At 39.0% G+C, this 26,156-nt stretch overlaps 1 long non-coding RNA gene across 8 annotated transcripts in view; it reads right to left on the bottom strand.

Annotated features, from left to right (window-relative positions):
• LOC136286383 (uncharacterized) overlaps positions 1 to 26,156 on the bottom strand; it is a 34,546-nt gene extending 8,390 nt beyond the window's left edge. Inside the window, exons 1-5 of one of the 8 annotated variants that reach the window (XR_010719878.1) lie at positions 26,057 to 26,156; positions 24,485 to 24,543; positions 23,865 to 24,061; positions 16,956 to 16,995; positions 12,553 to 12,619 (exon numbers count right to left, since the gene is read on the bottom strand). This is a non-coding gene — a long non-coding RNA (uncharacterized lncRNA). Of the gene's footprint in view, positions 1 to 7,399; positions 7,610 to 12,552; positions 12,620 to 16,955; positions 16,996 to 23,728; positions 23,774 to 23,864; positions 24,062 to 24,484; positions 24,544 to 25,917; positions 26,020 to 26,056 lie in introns of those variants that run through there. The other 7 variants (XR_010719881.1, XR_010719879.1, XR_010719883.1 and 4 more) reach the window with 7 other exon arrangements.

Raw genomic sequence — 26,156 nt, 5'->3', positions numbered from 1 at the left:
TGCCATGTGGTAACCAGCCTGCCACAAAGGAATATTGATGTCCTCAGCAAAAGCAACCAGCAGGATTTCTGAGACTCAGAATCAAAACTGTTCTGGGGTATAGGCACAGGAGACAGGATGGCAGAAGCACAGCTGTATCTTCAGGGGTTTGGTAGAAAGCACAAATATGGGGAAAAGTTACACACATTGAAGCTGGAAACAGCTACAAAACTACACAGAGCCCATCCTTGCTTTTACTGCACAAGCTATAAGCTGAATCTGAAAAGCAGGTCAGAAGATATCACTGCTAAAAATGCAGCTGGGCTCAGAGGTTATTAGGGCTTGTTGACACCATCTTTTGAGCCTTTCAGATGCAGAAAAACTACTGGTATGAACAAGAGACAAAACTGCAAGACAGACACTGTTAATGCAATGCAGCACAGCCTTCACAAGGAACTGGTGAACAAGGACACCAATCTCAGGGTGCTGCCACATGAAAAGGGGTGTTCAGTGAAGCAGAATGTGGGTTCAATCCCAATGAGATACACAGCGCTGATGTCAGAAAATGCATCCACCCAAACTGACTTTCATAAGTGTTTGTATCCGCTTTTCTCTCAGGATGGCTACTCAAAAAGACAGCAACTCAGAATGTGATTTGAGCAGGTATGAAGTCATATATAAGACAATCAAATCAAGAGGCACAGATCATTAGAAAGAAGGAATCCTTCTTTCAGACACTGTATGCTGGCCAGGCACGTCAAGTGATATCAATGTCATGAGGAGTAAAGATGAGACACAGGAGGAAGTGCAAGCAACAAAAAAGTAGCTGTGAACATAGAGAAGGCTCCTAAGAGACCCTGAAGTAAAACAGGAATGAACCTACTAGTCTTGTATTCAAATCTCTTCATTATTCTAAGTGATTCTTATGACTGCTGAGAACTCAACAGGTCTTTCATTACCACAATATTCACCATAAAAACATTTCTGTACATACAGTGTCCCAAACCATGCAGTTCAGAAAATGTATTTTCAGTTACTAAGAAAAGAGAATTCAGCTCCACCACACATCAAAAGGTCAAACCAAACTGGCAAGTTACGAACAGCAATGACAGGCGAGTCATTCCAGACTGGGTAACATCTGGGAAGGCACTGAGAGCAATGAGAGACTAGTGGTAGAAAGAACAATGGATGAAAGAGAGGGGGACAAAAATGTGCAACAGCCAAAACCTGTCTAGTCTGAAAAGATAGCAGCAAGAACTAATCCCAGACACCACTTATTAAGAAATTGTTTCCACTGCCAAATCACACTCTCCTGAGTAGTGCTTTGAGCAGATGAATTCTTATTTATGTAACATGACTTCCTCACTGAAACAGCACAATTGCTCACACACACCATGCATACCAGATGAATGTGGAAATTAGGGAGAAAACCACCATCAGCCAATAGGCTTACAGCATCTGGACACTCTTTCCAAATCCCCTGGAGAATAAAGTCAGGACAATGTCAATTCACCTGATTTACCAATCAAACAAGCAGATGCTTTCAAAGTTCGAGTTCATGTTATGGGTTTGTGCATTCAGATGTGCACACACGTGATGTTACAAGCAGGATGGAAACATGATAAGTTCCATAAGCATGTTTACTTTTTATCTCTGATAAATACAAAGGAAGTGATTCAGACTTGCCCAGAAGGCAGGGATTCTACTGACATTATAGGTGCCGGTGGTTATGTCTAGGAGCCTTCAGACAGGTACTGCTTGTGAAAGAGATATTGAAGTCAGCTTTAAAGTATTGAATTCAGGCACAGGTACCGGACTAGCTGTGGCAGCCTGGAGCTCAGCAGGGGCTGATTTATCCTGCTGGAAAGTAATCGCTGTGTAATTAATGGAAACATCAGTCTTTATTTTAGGGGATGGATGGTAAATCTACCACACAAGTTATGAACTAAAGTAAATGTAAATTTGTTAAATACTTATACTTTTTGCACCAACATGAAAAAATGTTTTATTCTATTTGCAGGAACCATTTTCAGGGGAAAAAGTGACTAACAGACTGTGCTTACGTGACAGGTCACAAGAAGCAGGTTTCATATGCTGAGACAAGAGGGGAACTCCACCCTGCACCCTGATCTTCCAATCTTGGGTCTTGACCTAATGGCAAAAGTCCTCAGAGACCCCTCCCAAGAATTACTTCCTCTTCTCTGGTAAAATAAAACTTCTGCTTCTCTCAGTTGCACTAGCCTTTTTTTGGGACACAATAAGTATAAACAACCAAAGTCTTTAATGCGCTTCATCTTCTGCACAGGGAAGGATTAATCCTTGAAATTAATTTTAACGGTAGCATCTCAAATGAAAACCAGGGACAGACACTGTCTCCACCAGCACTGCATTTAGAGCAGCACAGCTATTGATTTAGCTCAATTATGTTTTAATGTAACATTTGCTTTGTTAAACAAAGCTCAGCATCTTGGAATTAATGGCAGTGACCAAACAACCTCCGTCCAAAGATGCCACTATCTGAGGTGAAAGTACTACTCCATTGCCACATGCTGTTCTCACCCAGTGCCTGTCAGCTGAGGAGCTAACCCAGGTCACCTTCTAATGGCTACATGACTTACTCCAAGTTCACTCAGCTCCTTCTAGAAGGCACTGAACCAGGCCACACAGTCCCATCCAAGGCTGCTCACCAGTGTTTTGACCAGATACTGAATTGGCTCTTGCTCTTCTCAGAGGTGTGTTCCTGCATGTGCTGGCACCAACCAGATCAGCAGCTGGGCATTCCCACTGTTGCAAGCAGACTATCATATTAATACCCAGGTGACTTGAATGAGGTGGGCCACAGCCAGCTATTCCAAGCCTTTCTCAGAGCACCCCTACTTAACTGGCACAATTGCTTCTTGTTTTTGAAGTTAACTTCCGTGGTGGTGGATGACAAGACAGAAACAAAATTCAGAATTTAAATTGTGCCAATACAACACCAAACAGCCAAAATATCAACTACATGCTGCCTTTTTATTAAGACATCAGTCATTCTAATTGCCTTACACAGTGGAGTTCTGGCTACCCACTTAAGCTTCTGGATACCATGGGTAACTATTTAATGACACCAGTAGCTCTAACAGGTGAGCCTATCTTTCAGTATTTCCCTTCCTATCATGGGGGAGTCCATGTCCTTCCTCCCCAGCCCACTCCAAGGCATTCCTTTAATTTCTTTGGCTCTTTACAGAACAAAATGCACTTTCAGTGAATGATTTTGAAGGAGCAGGAGAACCAAAGGAAAACAAGTACAAAATCACACCAGCAAATGAAGTATGAATGTTTTAGCATTAATTCAAAGCTGTAAGGTTATAAAGGAGTTGGGGAATTAAGACATACCCTTCACACCAAGGATCTTCAATTGAATCCAGACAAGTTATAGGAAGAGCTGACATTAGAGAAAGGAAAGATGACACTGCAGTGAGATCATCCAGGACTAATGCTGCCTTTAACCTGGAGCAGAGGAAAGACTGGGCTGTTTAAAATCCCTTCAAAATACTTTTAAGCCAAGCCATCACATGAGATGGAAACAGTGCAGGTAGGAATATACTAAGTAGGGTTTTTTTCTGGTACATATATGTATTTTGAACTGGACTTCAACAAAGAGGAGGTTGCAGTGAAGAGACTGATAGACTTAATAGCAACACAAAACCCAGCACTAGATTTCTTGCTGAGGTTGGATGGGTGCCAGGGAAAGTAGGGCAAAATATTCCATTAACTTTCACTTTCACAATTCCAGGGCTATTCATCTTTGAGAAATGTAATAAGTTACACAAATGTATACAGGTGTCCATCTAAAATGACTTGGTTTGGAACTCCCATACCTTAATATTGCAAGTACATATACAAACAAATGCTGTGTGGGTGTTACGCGATCTTCAGACCCACAAGGAGAAGGACAGTAGTCAAAGTGTTTACATGAATCAAACAAAGGGTCAAAAAAAAAAAAAAAAGGCAATTTCATTTCAAATACATCTAGGGCTTTCTCATTAGGCCATGAAACTCACAGGTATTAATCATGAAAATAAATGTTCCTTGCCCCTAGGTGCGACACAGTTCTTACACAAGAGAAATGACCAATACAACTCTTTCTCTGATCAAATTACTGAAGATGAAATGAATTTTAAAACAATATCCCGGGTGGATTATGCATTTAGCTACTTAAGAAGAGACTTTGTAAGGACCCCCATTTATTACTTTGAAAAGCCAAGCTAGTTGCTGCCAATAATTAAGGCACAGTCTTGTTCACATCTCACCTTAAAGGCTTTGGAGCTGAAGAGCCTATGGATAATAGCCAGCTGCCCTATTGTACCTCACACTTTGCTTTGAAAAGTTTTGAAACAAAAGTAAAACCAGGTAAAGTAGATGGTCTCATTCATCAGCACTTTACTGGGACTTCTCACAGGAAAACAACAAATGTTTCATACATTGCCTTTAAAAAAAAAAAATTACAGAACAAATCCTATACATGTGTTCTTACCTATACATTATATGTAATCTCAAAAAAATAATAATAATAAAAACATCACTGAAAGGCAGAGGTTTAATTAGCACTATACCCACAATTTAATAGGATTTCATTTAGGCTGGGCTTCTCACGAGTATAAAATGAAGCGTGTGATGTATATTTGCAGGATTAAGGCTCACGGGCTGATTGCCAGACCTACACTACAGCTGCACTGAGGTTGCGTGCAGACAGTGCCTCACACACTGCACCTGCACCAGCAGCTCCTGCACCCAGACAAGGCTTTTGTGCCACTCAGCTACCTCTGAGGCTGCTTCCTTTACTCCACTTTTTTTCCAGCACATGGAAAAAAAAATCCAATAACCACAACTCACATTCCAGAAATGTCAGGGGTCTGGTTATAAACCATGACAGGGGGAGCCAGCTAAGAATAGAGGGTATCTTTTCTGTTTGAACTCTTTAAGTCTTAGTCAATGGAACCTCATGATGTTTAGGGCAGGTTTTCAAGCTTTCCTTCAGGAAACAAGAGCTAGACAGTGTAGAACAAAAGCTCTGATTTTCAGAAAACTCACTGAACTTCAGTATGAAAAAAACCCAGACAAACAAAAACCCTGCACATGGTTGGGAATAAGATCATGAGCCAAAGCACTATTGTTCTTTAACTCAGAGTTCAGCTCTGTGCTGTTTCCAGCCCCTCTCAGGCAGGCCAGGAGCAATGCTTTCTCCTCACCACATTGTACATAGCTGAGCTCCTCCTTGCACCTAGAACTGGGGTTTGTCAAATCCCACAGTAAGACATCCTAGGATGAGCTCAGCTGTCAATATGAAAGCTTTTCTGCAGGTTGAGGTTCCTCAACTTACTTACCTTAGCATGAGACAAGCTCCTGTGCCAGTGTACAGGAGGCAGGGGAGAACTTCAACAACACCAACTAGAGAGGCTTCAACTGGTCTAGAATCACAATTACATTTAGCTACAGCCCAGAAAATCCAAACCCACTAGTATTCAAGTGTCCAGCAGAGTAATTACCCACATAGAAGAATTTTTTTCCATTTCTGTGGAGGTGTAGAACCAAGCTCCTATTTCAGATGTGGCAGTGTAAACCAACAGCAGAGCCCATGACAGCAGCAATCTGTTCAGGTCTACCTCAGAGTAATTGACAATAGCTTTTGGCATAGTTGACAAATTCAAGCGGGACAGGATTTTAAAACCACATCTGAAGTTCCTACTGCAAGTGTTGTTATATGAACTTCTCAGTAATTACAACATCACCTCAGGAATTACAACATCTTATGTTTTAATTCAAGCCAGTCTCAATTAGGTGGCAATTCTGTGGTAACATGACTAATACCCAACAATCAAGTCAATAGCTTCCTACTGTCCACATAGCAAAGCCATGAGCCAAGCAGTGTTGGGTGAACTTTGAGCTTAGACAGAAGATTTTCAGGGCACTGAGAACCTGATCCATTTCTCCCAGAAATCTTTCATCTATCCTTTTAAAACCCTGACCCAGGGAAAGCACTGCAGGAGCCATAACCAAGTTCAGTAGGTGACTCTTCCTATAGCAGAAGTGACAACACAACACCAAGAAATTCTAAGGGCAAGAGATATCACTGGGGATATTCAGCTGGGCTTCCAAGTGGTATCAAAAATTCATAAGTAACAGCCATTCAAAAATGGAAATTCACGGGGCACTTCAGAGTTGGGATAATTCAGGCAAATTCCAGTTTGAGGAATTAAGATTGTACTGATTCCAAATAACCACTAATCAAATGTGTTTCATCCTGGCCAGAAGCGTGCTAGAGCCTCACCAGCACTGTTAACCAGCTGCATGTTTGGGTGTTAGGTGACAGTCAATCTATCCCCTTTTTAGTGTGTTACAGGATTAAAAAGCATTGTATTAAGGAAGAAATTTTCACTTTAAAGGAGCGGTGGTGACAGCACAGAGGAGAATGTTGGTGTGTGGTCTTCTCATCAATGTTTCCTCACTGTTTAAAACAAGGCAAGCCTTAATGAAGAGGACAGAGGAGTAACAAAACAGAACTGTTCCAAATAAAAGGAAAAAATTGGAAAATGGTGCCAAAAGGAGTACATGATATTAAACAGTGAACTTTTATAGACAATCTGCAGGAGAAACTATATGACGATCTACAGAATAATTAGTTCCAAAGTTAATTCATATGCTTATACAGCACTAAAATATAAAGAGGCTATTCCTCAGGGTTTTCCATTTTTGTTAACTTTTTAACTAAGGACAGAAATTTTAAAGGCACATTAAAATTATCATCTATCACTAAATTACATATTATACAAATGTAAATGTGATCACACCACACTTAAATTCTTATAACAATAAACTATTCTGTTTTCTTCCCCCTGACATTTACAAAATTCATTTGGAGGAGTAGGATATACCTTACAGAGATTAGTGATAAATCATGTATTTTTAATGAATATCAATAGGAGAAACCCCAGGACATAACCCACCATCTAATTTGATTAAACTGTGCTTAAGGCAACACCACCTCTCTGGCTGGGGAATAGCACTATAATGACTTTGTGAGCATTATTGCAGGCTGTTTTAATGATTTAATGAACTGACTCTATATTTAGTTCAATAGCCTTAAAATGATTAGTGTTTAAGAAAAATTAGCTCACTTTGATCTGATTCTATTTGATAGTAAGTTTAAATAACCTAACCCTTCAAAACACAGTGGAAAAAAATTCCTAGAATCACAGCCAGCTAACTGCTAGAAAACATTACGGCAATCATTAATAACAGTTCATTTATGTTTAGCTACAGCATATGGAATGACACACTCATCCCCCAAGATAGGACACAGCAGCATATATTAAGTTGCATCATATTATTTTCCTGTGTTTTTTTAATGTGAAAAATAAACCAAGAGAAAAATGCCCACCTGTATGCACATGTAATGCAAAAAATTTTTCCTTCATCAACGGTGCCGCTTAAGAATTTTAACGTGTGGGTCCAGAGTATGGTTCTGTGTCATCTAGAGACTGGAAAACTGTGTTGGGATTCTGGAGTCACAAGCTATGCTTGATGGCATCAGTCAGTGCTGGCAATTTATTTGAAGTGCTCAAGCCATGAATGCAACATAGCCATGCTGCTGAGAAAGGAAAACAAGAATATGCCATAGTGCTAAAAATAACACTTCCAGTGGGAAGTTTACAAAGTATGGAACTAAACTGGAGCTGAGTTTCTGAAAGGATGAAGGCAGAAACATCCACTCTGCAAGGTTCTCTCTGCACTTCACCTGTGCAGACACTGCGATCCTTTTGTGATCCAAACCATCCCAGGCATATCACAACAGCCCACTCCCCGCACCAAACTGCTAGAAGCAAACCAAACACATGCAAGATTATAACCCACTGTGCAAATTCAAAAGCAGGCACCCAATTCAACCATGAATCAAACCTAGATGTCAAATTCTTCTCAAGAAACAGCCCTAGCAAGGAGATCCTTCGCTGGTTGTAACAAACACCAAAGGGGAAACGCCAAGTGCAAGCTAAAACTAGAGACTAGTGTAAGACACCCTCAGACCTTGTGTTGTTTTTCCACTTTCCTCTTCCAACACTATAGTCATGAAATAGTCTCCTTGGGTTTTTAGTCTTAAGCAGTTCACCTACACTTTAAAGTGAACTCCAAATTGACAGGCAGCAAACACCTTCCTCTCCCCAAAGAAGTGCAAATGAATTTGTTGCCAATCCACCCACTGCAGGAGGCAGCAGGTTGCAACAGAAATCCAGGAGCTGATCCCCATCACACCAATGAACACTTTTTCCATGTCCCTCTCCAACTTGCCTGATCATGTCCCCTGCAAAGTACAAGGGTTTGATTTGCTGAAAAGCAATTTCTTGGTGGCATTTATCTACATAAAAAAATGTTTGGGTACATTCAGAATGCTCATACTGCTTTTTCTTATGGTTATTCCCTTGTGTCTCAATGCTCCAGATTTCCAGCCACCCATTAGGAACTGCAGGCCAGGTTCTGAGGCTGGCTTTCCAAGTTATTTTATATAATCTGTGTTCCTAGAGTATTTTTTCCCAGACCTCTGATTTTTACTGTGTTGATCACCCTTTATGTTCAGTGAGTACTTTCCAGTGTTTCGTGTTTCCTGCAGAAAAATCTGAGACCACCACTTTCATTCCAGACTCACAAAACTGGTAAATATCTTTATCATCAATAGAGTTTATTTATATCAAGATTTGTTTTTTTTTTTATTCTGCCAACTCTTCCTCAGGCTGAGGACATCTGTTTTCCAAGAAATTCTAGCATTTCTAAATTTCTATAAGAATCTAATCTAGAACCTAATTTTTATTTTATTACAATAAAATAATAAGTAACATTCTGTGGCAGTGACACAGTAGAAGTTGTGTCTACTCACATGTTCCATTTTAATATGATTTATCATCAACAAATTATTGTGTAGAAGATAACAGTTATCATATATGCAAACTGGTAGCTTGGTAAGAGTACAATTACTCAAATTCTGCTTTGAGTTCCAACATGAAACGTGTCAAATAGTTCAATAAGGCACACATTGTCCAAATGACACACTCATATTATAAAAGCACTGACAAATTGAGTTAATTTTCCTTTTCTGTCAAAAGCTACAATCAGATTGTCACAGTCCCATGGAACATTCCAATTTCCACTAAACTGCGTTTTCTAACAGAAAACTGTTCCATTAAAAAAAAAAAAATCAGCCAGCTCTAATGTGCCTGAAGTCTATGCAATTAAAAAAGTTTCTAAATATAGCTTTAATCATGGCCGACCCCAATCTTCTCAGAAGTCCTTGCCCTCCAGGCCATCCCAAAGGGATGGGAACATCCAGTAACAAGCCAAAAGTCTCATGACAGTGTATTGACCCCATTTGATATTTATCTCTAGCCATTTGTGAGCACTTCCCATGAGCTTAATTAAGCTCATTCATTTCCACAAATTGTGGCATCCTAGAAAATATCAGACTTTCCTTTGATAGATGAGATTCAGATGTGGAAGTCTTATGGGAGGCAAGGTGTCTCTCAGGCTATTTGACAGAATAGCTCATGAAACAATTTATCTAATCCCACCCTTCCACAAGGTGGAAGTGGAATGCACGTTAGGATTGTGCCCTGTCCAATGCGGACCCCAGCAAAGAGCCACTTGCTATGAACTGGAAAAAACTCCCCGCAGCGTGGAGAAACTGAACCCTTAAACTACAGAGGCAGAATTGCAAAGCCACAAAACAATTTCTGTCCTTCAAGGCAGTATTTAGAAGGAAAAACACGTGCATCAAGAAGCAAAGATTTGAGAAGCAATCAGGTGAATGTTTCTGCACTTGGCATTTGAGTTTTGCTCAGAGTGTCATCCTTGTCTTTCCTACATTATTTTTTTCTATTTGTGCTATATTTGACTGCCTTTAGGGAATTTGTTTTGTATGACAAAAGCCCATTCGAGGGGACACTGTAACAGCCTTCCACTGTAGAAAAGGCTGCTGCAAAAACTCACTACTTATTCTACAGAGATAAGGCAAAATACCAAGTAAAGGTAATCAAACATGAATGGAGGAAAGTAGGAAGATTCACTCTTTATCATAATGGTCTTAAAGTGAAGTCAGACAAACTTCTGTCTTGAATAAGAGGTAAAATTGATTCTGCCTCAGGGCAAAATAATAAGCTAGCAAATCCCTCAGAGTTGCTTCAAGCTGGGATTTTTTTGTTGTTTGGTTGTGGGTTTTTTTAATTTAAGAAAATCCATGATAACTGCAGGCTGGAAAAATGTACTTTAGTACCCTGTAGAAACCATTTCTTAATATCAAACCTAAGTAGAAAAAAAGTATTTCCCTAACGTAGAAAAACATTTTTTCAAAAAAAAAAAAAAAAACAAAAAACAACTACCTTTCATTTATTTCACACTAAAACATTCAGTCATGAGGTATAAGCTCAAACTTTGTTGGTTACATACTTTTCTTCCACAAGTGTTTTCCTTTACATAGCTGCTTCAATCTAGTATGTGAGCTGAAGACCAGTGCTAATACAACAGTATTTTCCTTTCTTGAGTATATTTAAGCACTTTGTTTACTTTGGAATTTTGGTTCATAATTCCTATGCTATCCTAATTGCTCCATTTACCTTTAACATATGTACACTGAGTCCATACCAAGAAGTTCAGGCACTTCATGCAAAGGAAGAGCAGTTGGTCACCACACTGGTTCCATCATTCCTAATTTTTCCAGCTCATTTAACACCTTTTCTACTGTTTTATGCATACTGAGCACCAGTCTCATCTCAGCTGTGCTACCACCTTTGCGCTACATGAAAAAAAACATTTTCATCTTGGAGTCCTTCAGTTCATCCAAAAAAAACTCAAGGAAAAGCTTTTTTCCACCCGTCATATCTGGATCATGAACTATCTTCTTGCTGTAGCACAAATATAGATCTGTTTTCCCCAGTACATGGAAGTTCAGGATTTCCAGTGCTTTTGTTGTTCTGAGGTTACAGTTATTAACCAAGTCTATTTACCCAATTGTGTCCCTGAAACAGGACATCAAAACAGTGGCACCAAAAACAAAATGATACCCATGTGAAGTCATTTTCCCTACAGGAGTTTAAAAGTAATTTTTAGCCAAAACAACCTTTTTCCTTTAATGTTTCCTCTTTCTGGATGTAACTTACCTAGAAAAGTGTAATGGATGTAAAGCATCCTGGTTTTATGCTTCGCTTTTTAATTATTTGACTTAGACAAATGCCAAGTGGCAAGACAAAACATTTCATGCAAATGAAGGTACTTGAGAAAGCTGCCTAAAAATAGTAATATTTAATGCATATAGTGACTAAAAATAGCCATGGAGTCAGCAGCTATTGAACAGCTACAGAAAATCTCAGCCATCAGGATCTGTTTACACAGATATTTCTGTCCCAAGACTAAGAGTATTTAAAAAAAAAAAAATCATCACACAAAACACATCTGTTGGGGGGGGGGTGTTTTGGTTTTTTTTCCCAGGTACTAATATATAGGACACAACGTGGGTGTGACAAATAAAATCACTACCGAAGGGGAGGGTGTGAGAAATAGAGCAAGAGAAGCGATTTTGCTGCTCCATATCTTGGCCCCATACCTACAAAAATAAATGGTTTGTGGACAGCTAACCTCAGGTCAGCAAAGCTTCCACTATTAAGTAGTTCCAGCTGGCAGGGATTTCCCAATTCCCCACTTACAGGAGCCTCTCAAATTGCTTGTTCAAATTCATGCAGATCTGGGATTCCAGATAGAGATTTCAGAATAGCAACCAAAAAATTATTGTACCATAACACCAAAAAAAAAAAATATCCTAACTTGAGCTGTAAGTGAAATTACAACAGCAATACCTCCAGAAAACTACATGCTTCCCATGTGAAGCTTTCAGGTACAAGATGCACTCAAAGTACAGTCAAAATCTGAAGAAAAGTGAGAGCCAACCTTATTCTGTCAACACTGACCTATTTTGTTCAGGTCTAACAGCTCAAAAAGATACAAATTTGGTGAAACCTGGATTGTAAAACCATAACACTCCTCAATTACTTTTCGTTGGCCAGACAGGCGAACCTGTCATTTGACAACACATCACGATCCAAGAGAGCAAACTTTATCACTCAGGGGTCATGAGAAAATGGCCACAGGTACAGTTTGCTAACCTTCCCTAGGTAATTTTTCACAGTTATCATCCAAAAAGCGTAAGAGCATAAAAGACACGTTATCTTTGAGCTCCGTTTATTGTAACATGGGTGAGATTCCCTATAAAACCACTTACTAAGTAACTGTTGTGTGTTCTTCAACACAGAGTCAAATCAGTAACACATCTTCTTGACAGTGTGTCAGGAGCAAGACAACACCTCTTCTCTAAGAGTCCAACACGTTATTTATCATTTGGCTCTGACTTACATTTGCCCCCCACCCAGCACTAGCTCCAAAAGCACTTTCCTGCCTGGTTTCTTAATACAGTATCTGAAGACAAAGCTAAGCCAAGAGTTCCAGAATTTGATTCACATTTTCCCAAATGTCAAGAATCCATTGGAGTTTTGCTCTTACCTGTAAGTAGATGCTTGATCACAAAATTTTCACTTATGTTCATCTTCTGAAGTCAATTGAGCGGTTTCTGTGGGGGAGTTTGAAGAACAAATCAACGTAATTTCTCAATTCTCATAATAAAGTGTTGTCTTCATAAAGTTTTGCACAGCATTCATTGCAAGGACAAGTTCAAAGGCTGGTTTCAGGGCTTCCTGGATTATCCTCTCAAGGATTTTGGTTTTTTCCATCCCCTTTAAATGAAATCAAAGTCTACATCACAATGGTTTCAAATGAAGGATGTCCAGCAGCCCATGTGGAAAGTCACAGCCAAATTAACATGCAAATCTTGACACTTTTGATACTAAATTTGAACTCTGTACAGAATCAAGTTCTAATTTAGTATTGAAACCTCTCATGCTGATTTTTACTTAAACTGAAGTCCATTGCATGGCTGAGAAAAGTTAACCCTTCTATTCTAAAGAGGTATTAAGAGGTAACAGGAACCAGGCACCTGACATTTCTTTTGGAACAAAATTACCGCAAGCTGAAAAGAGCCTTAACCAGTTCATCACTGGCTCAAGGTAAAGCACGAAAGTGTTGGAGTGGTGTGTATTCAGTCTCCTCTAGAACAGGACAGACACAGAACTCATTAATATTATTAAAGGAATATCATAGTTGTGTCCCTCATGGGGAACAATTGTCATCCTGACACAGCCCCACTCTGCAGTCAGTTAAAGGATTGGTCATGTGCAACACCAAGTTCTCATAAATCCATTTTTTCAACCTGAGCTGGGCAGGCTTGGCCTCTAATTGAACCATTTTAGTGGGTCAGGCCGGTGCAATAGAAAGTCCTTTGATGATTTATTTCATGTCCACCCAAGTTTGTTCCTCTCAGGAATTTCAATCCCTGCACTCATGCAACACCCCGTTGCTGTTACACCCTTCTCAGTGCTGTGAACTAGCAGAACTTTTAGTTAATTTCCAGGTTCCTGATCACCAGGTTTCTGCTGGGGTTTTGTTTGGTTGGGTTTTTCTTCCCCAGCAATTTGAGGAAGGTTAGGAAGAATATAAATGTTTCGTTGTGTAATAACAGTACAATCAAAATAACTTTGATTGCTTGAATTTATCATTGCTAGCAGAACTCCAGGATTTAGAATTTACTTCATGCTATTCCACAAATGATTATTTCTGACTGTTTGTATGGCCCTTTACCCTCATAGCTTGTGGCCTTCTTTACTTGATACCTCCCTACAGTCACAGCAAGCTCCTTCCCTCCTCTGCATTTTGGAATCAGGTCTGACTTGCAATTGCAAGTCTTTTGTTTGAGAATAGTTTCATTTATTCTCACAAACACATTTTTGGGGTAGCCTACAAGTAATCCATCACCTGATTTCAACTTCTTGGCACAAGAAGATAATTTATAGTTGTTTTTTGTTTGGTTGTTTGAGGGTTTTTAATAGCTACATATCTTACACTCCCTCACACCTGCACAAACAAACTAATAAAACTACAGCATTTTGTCTTCCAAAAGAACACTAATAATAGATTCCTAATAAAAAATCATAGTAATAACATATCATTTATCTTAGGAGACTTACTAACTTGCAGTGGAGTAAAACCATGCTCAAAGCACACACCTGGGCATTATGTGAGCCAAAGCAGAATGGCAATCTGCATTTTTAAATCCTGCTGTAGTCGACCCTCAGGAGCTGCACTTGGTGCAAAGAAGTACAAAACAGGATGAAACGGAAGAGTTATACACACACACAGAGCAATCCTAAAACTGGTCACAGTACACAAAAGGGAAGAATATCTTTGCAGGCACAATCCTAAAAAACATATATTCACTCACTTAATCAAGGAGCAGATTGACCACCTTGCCAATTTTCTGTTCAACTTTTAACCTTTTCATTACATTGTTTTGCAGAGTGGATTAATTGAAATTCTTTGCTCATGTTTTATTTTTGAGTTGATGATGAGTACAGATAACATTTGAATTTCTTCCTTACACCTAACACTGCATTTCTGTCGGTGCTTTGTTCTGTACCTCCAGCTCATTTCAACTTAACCTTTTCCAAATACCCGGGTCCCTGCAAGAGGACATCTATATTAGCAGTTTAAAGCGTAACAAACTCGAGTATCTGACGCAGTTAACTCCAAATTAACCTCCCACCCTGGCTAAGCAGTGATATGAAGAACTCAGAATCAAGTGCTTGGGGCCAGTGCTTTTCTTCCATTACCAGGAGAAAACTGTCAGTGTAAACACTGCCTGCTCCTCTGCAGCTTGGTGATTGCTTATAAACCTGAGCAAGGAGTATCTGGTAGTGCCTTGCACCCACTTCCCTCAAGTATAAATGACTGCAGAAGGTGAAGAGTAGTACAGAAAGATCAGCGAAATTTTCTGTTTGTTTTAAAATGAAACTGTTTTATGGCCCTCTCTACAGCTACGTACTTTTAGCCTCCTTGTTATGCTAGTGTTTTCTGATTATACCTCTTAGCATGAGAAACATCTTTATCCCAATCCTAACACTCCACTACATTTAAATAGATGCTGAAGTGTGAAAAAACAAATCTTGGTGGAAAAGTAGCATCTTTTTAAAATACAGTGACTAAAATATTCTATAATCTTAGGGCAGAAGTAATTTTTATTTGCACTAGCTAGATAAACTGAATTACAAAGAAAATTATTCCTTAGGTAAGAGGGGAAAAAAAAGATATCTTCAGATGAGACTTTTTTAATGCAGGTCATATGTTTGCTTTCCCCTAGTTTCAGAATATTAAAGGTACAGCATATTAATTACCATGTATATGAAGACTCTACCTAATCATAACGACCGTAACACTAGAGTAAATAAAACCACTAGAAATACCTAAGAGCAGAGTAAAATTTGGTTACAAACAGGAATTATCAGCACCTGTTTGAACCTGTTTATTAACAGGTTTAATCCATAAATGCTCAGGCAGACTTAGAAATAAATATCTTTGATGACATCTCTTAACACAGAAGCTTAAAACCAAAAGCATTTCCTATTTGCATAGTCAGTCCTAGATTTGCTTTTGTTTCCACGAGCAAGGGCTACCCAGGGCATCATTAACTTCACAGTTTCCAGAGATACTTCCAGATTGGTTATACACTGGGATTTGTCCTTTCAAGAGATTTTTAGAAGAATACACAGTTTGTTCAACTCTTACTTGGTAACTCTACACATGCCAGAACAAAGTGTAAAGTAAGTTGTAGAAAACGCTTACACAGACCAGCAGGATTTTGGCAGATTTGTATTTTCGCAGATATAGAAAATTGTCCTCTGAGAGTTGAATGACAGTGGGAGGGGATATGTATTTCTAGACACAGACAGTGCACGTGTAACTGCAGTGGGCATTTTCATCAATTAACAAAAGCTTTCAGTAAACCTTAGGTGAAGTAGATAAAACCTCTGTCCACAAAGTAAGGGATTAAATTGGTCTGCAAATCACTTCTGATATTTAATATTCCATCTGCTGTATTTGCTTTGGCTAAAGACTTTCAGCTTGAGCAATTTCTACTCTTCCTAAATGACAGGTCTAACTCTATACTTATTTTATGACTTATTTTTCATTTGTCTGAAAAAGCAAGAATGCCCCCTTTTGACAATTCCATATATTTCCCCTATGAGGCCAGGAGAGGGAGTAGTAGCTTGTATTTTTCCCCAGGAAAATCAACACTCTGGACGCCAAGTATTGTATTCAGTTCGCTGCAGACAACGATCACATTTTTTGTTCATTATTTTTTAGGAAGATCACGGACATATTTTTTGGGGGGTGGGCAGGGCAGAAAAAAATCACTTTGGGAGAAGAACATCTGCCACAAGGAAGTTTCAGACGAGAACTAGACAATTTGTAAAAGCTCAATCTCTTACACTTTGATGGATGGAAAACTATGCAGGTGTCTGCACAGGTTAATCTGTGCAAGCTCTGTGCTCGCTTGCCCTGCTGAAGGTACAGCACAAATCCAGATCACCTGCAATCATCAAACCACCTGAGCAGAGGCTGGCCAAAACATATTAAGGTCAATTAAAAATAGATTCTTCTATTCTTCTGCCTCTAGTGATACGAATTCTAATAAAAAACCCAAGAGACATATTTCTCTAGATTCCCCCCCAAAACCTCAAGGCTTTTGTACTGCTGCTGACAGAAAACAAAGACTGTTTGAAAGCACTTTTGCTTCAAGTTCGTCTGCAGTGAAACCCAAAACGACTTGAAATTCTTCCAAGATTCTGAAGAGCTCACCACCTGATCTTAAACAATTTAAATTCCAGTGTTAGGAAGTCAGTCTGAGCTCTCCAGACAGACAGTGGCAAATGACGTGGTCTTCCAAAAGATGAGTCAGAGCAGGAAGGGAAAAAAAACCAAACCAAAACAAAACAAAAAACAAACTAAAAACTTACTTGTGCATTTTCCAGCTCTTCAGAGGATTGTTATCTCAGCCTGAAAAACAAAAGGGAAAAAGTCCACAAATTAAATCATACAATGTATCAAGTAAGGCATTTCCAAGAGAAACAAACAACAAGGTAGAAGGCAGATCCCAGTTTAGGGTTTCTCTCGGCCACATCCCAGGCAGCAGAACTAGAGACAGCTGCACTTGCACCAGAGACTGTCTCCCCTGACCTCAGGGACTGAGGGAGTGACAGGCTTAGAGAGAGAGATACATCAGACACCCGCAGAGAGCAGTGGCAGCCTCAGCCTCCCACTGAGTCAGCACTCACTTAAGGGTGCTGCATTATCAGTCTTCGTTGATATCAATTTTTTTTTCAGTAGTTTTAGCAAGAGGCACATCCCTGCACCTGTGTGATCCTGGAAAACAGAGATGAGCACACTCTTCTTGATCCTCGCTCCATACAACAACCATTAACTGAAACTACAGCCTGTTTCTCTCACAGACAGATGCAGTTATGATATTTAATTAACAATACACAACAGTCATGACAATTGCAAGATGTCTTATTTAGCTGAAAAAGCACAAGAGTTAAGCCAGCAGCATGGAATGACAATTGAAATTACAGCACGGGGAGAAATCTCAGGTCAAATCCGGGAGAAAATTTTTTACCTGACCCAATAAGAAGTTAAAAAAATAAAATAAAACAAAGTTAACTCACAGCTGTCAGAGCAAGAATATCAAGAATTGTGCTGCACTCCCAAAAAATAGAAGTGTCGCTCTCTCATGAAAGAAAGATTCTTTCTGCATCAGTGAAAAATAATTTGACTGATTTCAAATTCCAGGTTTTGCACCATTGGTTAAGTTTCCTCTAACAGCACTGAGTTACTGGGTTAAAAGTGCTTATTGGGGTCACTACGGCTTATTACAATCCAGCTACCATATTTTCCAAAACTTGCACGGATATTTAGTCACATATGTTCTATTAAAGCTAAATCATCTTAAATAAAAGAATCATTGCATGCCTAACTACCCCTGCAGCTCCTTGAGAAATTTTAAGAAGTTACATTCATGTTATATTCTCTCTTTGGTGAGGTAGTAAAGAGAGGAATCATCATTCTCAAGCAATATTGCTTACAAACGAAGTTTGGCATTGGGTCAATGGCATTCACCAATGGCAGGGGCCTCACCCATGTAAAAACTGCAGTTTTCACCGAAGTGTCTGAGGTGGCTGCATTTAAACTATGCAAGTTTGATTACATACGCAGATTTTCTCCAGCTCATCCTTTTTCAGTAACACAATCTACAAAATCAGCAACATGAAAATATGAAACTCTTTGTAAAGCATGGCATTGAATATACTATTTAGGAACAGCCACTCTGAATGCTTTGTCACTCTATTTACTTCAGTGTGATATGGCTTTGCACATACTAAAATTTTTAAACTCTGTTTTGCTCCCTGGATTCCTTCACAAACATTCTGAAGTATGTTATCTACGGGAGGGAGTGTTCCAAAATAAAGACCCCCTTAACAACAAAAGCCAAAAGCACTATCAGGGAAGCCTCTCATTGCTCCATCTGTTGCTTTTTCTTTCCATTTGACAACAGCTAAAGGCACAGCAACAAGTTTTCTACCAGAACTGGAAAAAACAAGTTCAGGTTCAGGATGTGCCCCTTCCACCTGAATTTGGCTCCATATCAAATTCTGTTCAAATCTAAGTAGGATGCTCACTTTCTTAGTGACTTGCACACTCATCTTTAAAGTTATAGATTTAAAGTAGCTTTTCATCTTCCTTATATCATACAGATTTTTTAGTTGTGACCACAGCAGTAAGTATCATTTCCACTGCTGTTTAGTGTTACCAAAAGTTTGGTTTTTTTCTTTAAGTGGAAAAGAAGTACAGCTGGGTTTGATTCCAATTTTATAAAACAAGGCTGTGGGCAGAGAGAACAATTTTCTGGAAGATTCAGAAAATTATTTTACATTGCTTCAGCCTTTTTCTCTCAGCTCCAAGGACATTCACCACTACATTCCTCTGACCACCTTTTTCATTATTAAGCAGCCTCATAAGGATATTACTCTGATTTAGAGAATGTTTTACTGGAAGCAAGTTCCAAAGAGCCTCTTTCCTACTACGTTCAGTGTGTTAAGCATTCACTATCAGCTCTGGGATTTACCGAGAACTCAGCAAAGTCTGTTCTCATTCTCCATCAAAGATTAGAAAATTTAGGTGTTTCTATAGTTACAAAGAACTAGTTTCTGGAAAGCCCTTTATCAAGAATGAACTCTGCCTCACTGAAATGAGATTCTCCTTACTGTTATTTTAAAAATTCTCAAGATCACCTAGCCAGTATTAAAAGGATTCCACTAGTGGCTATGCAACCAGCTTTTGCTACACTCTGGTTCTCTCCCAGGAAACTGAAGGCTTTTATCTGTTGCCAGCTAAGAAATATCCACTAGACTGAAAATCCACTGTATACTTTTTGGAAAGCTGCAGGGCTGAAGGTAAAAGCTGAACAGCACTGAGGTTTCTTTTCTAATCTGTTTCAAGTTCTGCACTCTTGGATGCTGTTAATTATAGTACAGTATGAAACTAGCAATATGAAAACCTATTTATTCTCAGTCTTAGTAGTTGAAGGTAATTAATACTTTTATCTTCCTACGTGCTTCATTGATGGGGCACATGAAAGGATAAATGAAATGAATCCACATGTAGTTTAAAGAAAAAAAAATCCATTTATAAAGTTACAGTCCCAGGAAAGAGGCAGGGCAGTCTATGCATGTCTCTTGCTAAGTGGAAAATACAGATTTCTACATGAGTAAAAATAACCATCAAGATGCTGAGCTGCAGGGTAACACTTCCAGAACTGTGTCTGTTACCACTTTAGTCCCAGCCTTTAGGAGAGACCTTTACCCAGAAATTACATTCTACCTCATACTATTACATGATAACAAGATTTACACAGCATAGTTATGAATCGAGTATTTGGCAAGTAGCTCCTTCCACAGCCATGACTAACTAGGGGTGGAGAACACGTACCACATAAACACCTGAATGCCTCACCACTCTATTTATGCCTCAAAAAATAATTTTTACTTCCTGATTTTTGCCTCAAGAATTTGTGGGCATTGAAGGAAATCCTGAAGCAAAACCAGACAACTCATAGATTCAGTGCTCTCAGGTGGATGCCACACTGAGGATGATTCTCACACAGCAAGATTGCTGTAGTTTCATTGCTAGAAGCTCTCAGCCCTGAGCTTCGGAGCTCAGCCTTCCCTTACCGTGCTCCTCACTCACAGCAGAGTCCACTTCACACATTATAAAACACACAGAAGGATCACACACCAAATAAAAACCCCTGCAGAAGCCTTAAGTTTCTTGCTTTAACAGCAACTTACTGCTTTCTAGAAACATTGCAACTAACTGTATTTATTCAGGCATAGAGGATATCCAGTGCTTTTATTTACACGCATTACACAACAGTACACAGAAATATTAAGAACCTGCCAGTCATCCATCAGGGAAGGAACCAGCAGCTTAACAAAAAGGATACTTGCACAGATGCGGACTACCTGGAAAATTCACAAACACATTAAACCGGTTGTTCCTTCCACTTTTCCAACAGATGTGGTGGAACATTTCTTCCCCTTGCCAAGTTTTCAGCAAACGTGGCACACTATTTTTGTGGCTATGTTGTTGTGACCAAAATAATTTTATTTATCGAGATGTGTCTGATTTTAGCTGTGTAATGAATACTTAGCTTTACTTTCCTGTAGCACCTCTGCAAACAACCAGCACATTACAAAGATTAAAGTGTTGACTCCAAGACCACACTTGTCCCTGTTTTCACGTTATGGTAAAATCGTTCCAAAGTTCAGCAGGTGAGAGCATAATTAAAAGCAACCTTGCACAAGTTAGCATTATTTCTTAAATATGTGGAATAATTATATACTCCTGTGCAAAATAGCAAAGGAGACCTAGAGACTTTTCCTTAAAGAGTGAACTCAGCCATCCCAGAAAGGAGTTACTATATCTGGTTAACGTCAATTAAATAAGGGTTCCTCAGGGAAAACAGAGTGCTTCAAGGATGGAAAACTTATCTGGCAACAAATTCCTAGTGAATCAATTTTCAATAATCTCAGAAAACTGTAAGTAATCCCATGTATCTGAAATCTTTACATCAATCTTCCCTGTGAACACCTCCCCTTCATTCTGCTGCTTCAAACCCCTGGTAAAGCAAGGAAAAAAAAAAAAAAAAAAGGAAGCTTTCAGACTAGAATGACATCAGTTAATAGAAAAAGGACAAAATATTACTTAGGAGAACCTAGTAGGATGAAAGTACAATAAAGACAGTGTGGGGGCTTATTTGCACAATTGCCATTTTCTTCTTCTTGTACAGCATAAAGAAAACCAAAACCAGGGGTAAGTTATATTTATCCCAAGTAGGAAACCTTCATATTTTAGCAGAGTCAATGCACACAAGAATGAACCCTGTATTCCAGGAGCTCAACAACATTTCAGCATTTCACCCACACACTGGAACGCCCATCCCAAGCACTGTATTCCTGAGGAAGACCTTGGACTGCCTCATTTAAAAGCAGTTGTCACGAACATCATGCACATCTAATCCACTGTTCACCTGCTTGTCTCTTGCTTTCTGTTATCTCATTCGATTTTTACCTGTAGCTAAGAGAATATATGATATAATAAAAAATTAAAATTTTTAAACTTTCAAAATTTAAAAATCTTTTTATGTCTTAAAATTTTGAACCTATCAGGAAACACTTGCATGTTTGTATGCAATATTGATTTTGTCCTGTGTTTGTTTGCCATTCATTAAGGCAGAAGTAACTGAGTATACATATCCACCTGTACACACACACAGAGATAAGCAAAAAGTCCTAAAGGATGTGCAAATAAACTACACAAATGCAGTAACTTTGTTCTATAAGGTTCCTCTTGCTTTTTCCTAATTTTTCAGCCCATTATTTGTCACTTTCCTTTGCTTCAACTCCTTTTTCGGTTAACTTTTGTTTATTTAAAGACATATAAGAAAGCATTGCTTCCATGCTTACCTTGCACATAAATTCCCTGACTAAACAATTGTTCAAAAAGAAATTATTATCAATTATCTATGGTTTACTTTATCAACTACAATAAAGAAAGCCTGTGAACAATGCAACAGACTGGATACAAGTGCCAAAATCACAAAATCCTCTAAAACAAGCTGAGCCCTACTCATGCCGTCTTTTCCTGTTTCTGCATGAAGTTGAACATAACATCATCACACATAAAAAGGTGAGAAGGAAAAAACCCTTCACCAGAGTTTTACTACAAGGTTAATGGATATGAAAATTTCCCCCCACTTGCACATACAATTGAGGGGTTTCTGTAATTATCAGTATCCATTCCCCTCTTTAAAGTTTCCCTGCAAGCAGCAATCAGAATTATATACGATCTCTGCATGAAACTAATGAATTCATGACAAAGAAGACTCCTCAACATGATAAGAGATGGTGTATCGGGGTATTAGCATCAGGCTTTAATGCTCAAAAACAGGCTCACAGCCACGTTCACACTATAATGGAACTGGAACAGTACCAGTGGCACACACCAGCAGCTGTCCAGCGACTTGGGTCTCCATCAGAGGAGTAAAGAAAAATGCAAAGATTAAACAGGTTTGTTCTCTTCCTGATCAAGAAAATAAAAAAAAAAAAAAAATACACTTGTCTGCTCTCCATGTAAAGCTTTTCATAAAGATATTCATCTGTAGAAACTTCTGCTCAGGTCAGAGAAAATACTTTTTCAACAATAACAAGTCACACCTCTTCAGTACTCCTGTAAAACAAATACTACCTGCAAAATGAAGGTAGTACACTGACGAAAAAACTACAAGAGCCATATCATGTTAAATTTGGGCAATACCTTCCTGGCAACTATTTCTGACCCAGGAGACTTTCTCAACCTATACCTACCACAGAACTTTTTTTTTTTTTTTTTCTTCTTCGGGTGCAGCCAGCAGAGAACACTCTTCTTGTTATAAAGGGGTAATCTTAAATTACAAGTGCACTTTTCACTCCATTTTCCTCCCCGAAAGGAAACACATTAAAGGAAAACTGAAAGGCAAGGAATTTATGCACTGAATGGCTTTGGAAGGTACCAGAGCTCAAACCAAATATTTACAGGACCACAATAACCAGGTTCTCTATAGGACATGCAAACACTTCACCACACAAGGTTTGCTTTGAGAGTGAAACCCCAAGAAACTGAAGAAACCTACAATTCCCTTTGCCAGCTGCTTATTCAAATGCTATCATCCTTAGACCTTGTTAAGCAGACCCTTTGCTCACAATTAAGCATCACAGGTCCCATCCACACTTTCCCATAAATGGATATCGCAAATATACCATCCCCACATCTGATGCATGCCGGTGGAATAAAAAAACAAACACCGTTTCATGGGCAAAAAATGAGTGAAGAAGAAAGGGAGATGGTGGATTTACACATGGTTGCAACAAATACACAGCTTAGGAAACAGCTGGAAAATCAAAAAATCCCGAACACCCTCTGCTATCATCTTGCCAATTCCCAGACATTTAAAGCTGTACCCCACTATCAGATGGCAGAACAGCAGCATCCTTTGGATGACTGGCTCAGGTAATCAAAGCAGAAAACAGCCAGAAATAATACTGCCAAGTGATTAGAAGAGAACTGGTGGTAAATTTAAACACCCTTTTGATTCATTAATCTCCAACAGCTAAAGACAAACCTAAAGCGAAATTACCGTGATTGTAAACCGAGCACTCCTGTCCTGTGGCTATTTTTCGGCCTGCTGAGAGAGAATGAGCTGATCAAAGACAGACACTTCAGCGAGATTAGTGCTGCTTCAGTGAGCTCACAGTTAGCCCCCATTAACTAACCTGTTTTAGGAGCTGGTAACACCGGCATTAATCTCTGCTTCAATTGGAAGCAAAACCAGGGAGTGACCCGTCCATCTCCTAGTGACAATTGCACCTGCCCTGCGAGCCTGTGCAGGTCCAGTGAAGCCTTTTGCTGCTGATGGGCAGGGAAGAGCGCTACGAATTTCACATCAAGGGCACAAGCATTTAAAACTTCCCTGCGAAGGCAAAGCAGAACTTCATTTCGCTGGCTCATCCCCAGGGACACATAGAAATCCTACCAAGTGACTGCAGTGAAGGGAAGAATCCCTGGCAATGGTCCAAATGAGGAGCTAACAACCTTTAGGGAAAGCCAGCCTAGAAGGACAGGTGGTAGTGTAACAGTAGAGTCCCAAAGGGATGCCCTCCAAGGCAAGCTTGGTGTTTCAGCGGCAGCTAGGACTGGCTTAAAATATAATATGTTCTATACATTTACAATTCTCAGCAGCTTGTAAAGTTACAACTCTGCAGAATTACAGCCCTTCCGTAAACTGATGAAATTCAAAAATAAACAAAAAACACCCCAAACCCACAACAAAGTACTCAGATCCTTCAGCCACCACTTACTTAAATCCATCCAAGATCTGTCTTCAGTAACTCACCTTCTGCTGTTCAGTGTTATCTCTCAACATAGATCTTCCACGTGACAGATTAGTGAATCCTAAGAACATTTATTACAAAATGCAGCTTTCCAGAATTGAATTTCATATTTTAGCTGATATTCATCAGAGTCTAAATGTATATATACAAATTATTACTGACAAAAATCGCTCTAGTGAAATATAGCACATTACACAGATAAGATCCTCTGCATAAATACAAAGTTTTCTGAGAAATTTCTGTGATGTGGACAATATTTTAATACCACACAAATAATTTCTCTGCAGCAGTCTCCCTCTCAGCCATATTTCACATGTTGAAGAAGAGGGTCAGGTGCAATAGCTGGTACAAAAGTTTTCATGCATAAACCCCAAATTCCTCCAGAGTTGCCTTAAAAATCTGTTTAGGTTCCTTCATATTTAATAATTTAAATCTTGTAACATTTAAATGCGATAATCACAAAGCATTTTATCAAATAAAATAGTAATGGATAATTAGCTCACTTGGGATAGAGAAAGACAGTTTTTAAAGAGGGAAAAATGGACAAGGTCACCGCTTCCCACTGAAAAGGGACAGGGCATTCACAAGAAAAATTCCCTATGGAATACAGGGTGGCACCTGAATAGACCAAAGTGGAAAAAGGGTAATAAACAACAACAGCAAGATTATAAGGAACATATGCACAACTTCTTTTATCCAGGAATAAGCAGATTGTCAAAATTCACAAGTCTATCAAACACGGGTCTCCCACAAGTGCTTTATAAACCACATCACACTAACATCATTAACTTGACAGATTAGATTAAAATAATATATGCAGACTCTGACATGTGAAAATGCATAGCCTAGGTGTTTATAAAGCACCTCTCCGTAGTTCAGTAATACCCTCTAAGAGATTAAAAGTACTCAGATATCACCTCATTTTTACTACAGAGAAGAATATTGCCTCCTAGACAAGGTAGCAGGATTCTAAAAAATAAAACAAATAAACCAAAACATCCCCCCCCACTTCACATCACTCTCAAGCTAATGCTATCTGGAAGGCATAGATACCAACCAAGAAAAAACATTTACAACATTTAATTAGTTTTTAGACATTTCTATAACCAACCTGCTACACAAAAGTATTTTAAGGGTAATGTAACACACCCAGCAAAGGAAAGCACTACCTTGAAACAAACTGTCCTCAAACACTACACACTCTGAAACATGATATGGTTTAGTCAGTGCTACACATAGAAACTGTGGAAGCTATGTGGGCAGAATGCAGCAGTTATACATTAGAAACAAATAAATGATAGTAACTAACTAACTAACTAACTAACGCTAGACTAAATAAATGGCAGATAACAGGAGACCCTTATATTCTGTAAAAAAACAAAAACCAAAAACAAACAAACCCTCAAACTACCCACAGAAGAGCTAATTGAGTCACCTCATGTAACACTGGAAACTAAAATTCATAAACCCCATAACAAGAAGAACCCTATTTAATTATTTTTCTCAGCACTGTCCCTTTTCCAGAAAAAGCATTTTATTTATGAATCCAAGCTGTAGCCACCATGAGAACTCACCCAACTATCTCACTCCAACTTTAACACTTTCTGTTTCTCAAACACCTCCTGCCTTCTCTCTTTATTAGCTGAGCATTGAAGATGGTTGAGCTTGATTAGT

This window comes from Chamaea fasciata, unplaced genomic scaffold (genome assembly GCF_029207755.1).
Source record: "Chamaea fasciata isolate MVZ Bird 193981 ecotype frontalis unplaced genomic scaffold, bChaFas1.0.hap1 SCAF_3, whole genome shotgun sequence".
NCBI classification, from domain to species: domain Eukaryota; kingdom Metazoa; phylum Chordata; class Aves; order Passeriformes; family Sylviidae; genus Chamaea; species Chamaea fasciata.
This window is presented reverse-complemented; position numbering and strand designations above follow the sequence as displayed.